We start from the raw sequence: 1831 nt of genomic DNA, 5'->3' as shown, positions 1-1831 counted from the left end.
GTACGTTTACGACTTACGTTCCTGAGGGAATTGTGTTTGTCCGTGAGAGACTGCACAGGTGTTTGTCCGTGAGAGACTACACCCTGTTAAATTGTGAATTGTTGGTTCATTTGGTATGTGTAGTAATTGTGTTATAAGTGTTCTGTTTTGGAATTTGGTGATAACATGTTGGATTGCAATACCATTTTGAAACCCATGATGTTGTATTAATTGTGTTATAAATGTTAAGTGTTATGTTTTGGAATTTGGTGATAACATGTTGGATTGCAATACCATTTTGAAACCCATGATGTTGTATTAATTGTGTTATAAATGTTAAGTGTTATGTTTTAGAATTTGGTGATAACATGTTTGCTTGCAATACTATTTCGAAACTAATGATGTTGTAGCGATTGCGTTATCAGTGCTAAGTGTTAGGATTTGAGATTAAGTATGATGTTTATCGAAATCCCATTTGTCGTGGTGATTGTGTGGGAATTGCTAAGTGTGATTGTTCGGATTTGTGTGTAAGTGTTGATTGGTTTTGAAACCCTTTAAAAAGCTGACTTTTGCTGAATTTTGCTGTTTTCCTGTGGCTGTCTGATGTGTATTCGAATACAGAAAGCTGTATTCGAATACAGACATGCTGTTTTTGCCACTGACTTACTGCGTACTCGAATACAGACTGCTGTATTCGAATACATTTTGCTACTGACTTGCCGTGTAGTCGAATACAGACATGTTGTTTTTTTTTGCTGAATGCTGAAACAGCCTTGTATTCGAATACAGAGATGCTGTATTCGAATACAACAATGTTGTTTTGTTAAAAACTTCATTTCTCAACCTTGTTTATGCATGTTTGGCATATGGAAACCCTTTTAAGGTGCATGCTTAGTTGAAAGGTTATTTTGAGCATTTAAAATCTTAATTGCTATGTGTTAACTGTTATTTTTTTGGTTGGTGACCCTTTACAATTATTGTGGAAACCTAGGCTTTGCCCTCAGATGAGAGTCAAGACGGTCCTACCGGTTCGTACCCTACGGACGGGAATGGAGATGGGAACGCTTGACTGCAGCTACGTTAGGAGGATCTCACGGGGCGCGTGGAGATCACTCAGGGTGTTTAGTTGTTTTGTAAAATGATCAGACTAGGTTGTCACAGAGGGAACGGATGTCTTTCTTTTGGGGTTGCGTTTATTTTAAACCGGAAGACTGTACTGTTACTATTATTGTCAGTACGACACCTTAGTTGAATGGGTTCCTTGTATCTTCTGGTTGTTGTTTAAATACTTTGGATGTATGTATTTGAGAAACTTTTTCCGCTGCTTGTAAATTTTAATGACTCAATTATTTATCCAAAGGTATTACTTTGCTTGATTCTTTTTTTTTTTTATTTCAATTACTTTTGAAAAAAAAATACACCATCGCTTTGAAAAACGGGGTGTTACAATGAAACCAAAACTGGGACAGAAAATGTTCTTCGTTTGTGGTAGCCATTAACAGGACTGTGTCTGAAAACGGAGAATGTTCTTCGTTTGTGGCTGAAAACGAAGAATGTTCTCCATTTGTTGTAGTCATCAACAAGATTGTATATGAGTCTGATGAAAAACATTCTTGAGCAGCACATCCTTCATCTTCTTCTTTATTTTTATGTTTCCCTCCTTTGTCAGCCCAACATTCATTAGCAAAGTGTCCAAACTTCTCACAATTGTAACATTGCATTTTTTACTTGTCAAATTTCTTTCATCTTCCTTTTGATTTCCCCCTTGCATTGCCCTCTTCTGGTGAAGATTCATACTCCTCATAAGGTTTCTTAAATTTATTCTTTTTCCATTTCTTCTTCTGGTCTCTTT

The 1831-nt window shown here is 36.4% G+C and overlaps 1 long non-coding RNA gene across 1 annotated transcript in view; it reads left to right on the top strand.

The window, feature by feature from the left end:
* LOC140920842 (uncharacterized) overlaps nt 1–1332 on the top strand; it is a 2641-nt gene extending 1309 nt beyond the window's left edge. Inside the window, exon 2 of the long non-coding RNA XR_012163394.1 lies at nt 984–1332. This is a non-coding gene — a long non-coding RNA (uncharacterized lncRNA). The remainder of the gene's footprint in view (nt 1–983) is intronic.
* The last annotated feature ends 499 nt before the right edge of the window (nt 1333–1831 follow it).

Source organism: Cicer arietinum, chromosome 6 (assembly GCF_000331145.2).
Source record: "Cicer arietinum cultivar CDC Frontier isolate Library 1 chromosome 6, Cicar.CDCFrontier_v2.0, whole genome shotgun sequence".
NCBI classification, from domain to species: domain Eukaryota; kingdom Viridiplantae; phylum Streptophyta; class Magnoliopsida; order Fabales; family Fabaceae; genus Cicer; species Cicer arietinum.
The sequence above is the reverse complement of the archived record's forward strand: the minus strand, read 5'-3'. Positions and strand labels throughout refer to the sequence as shown.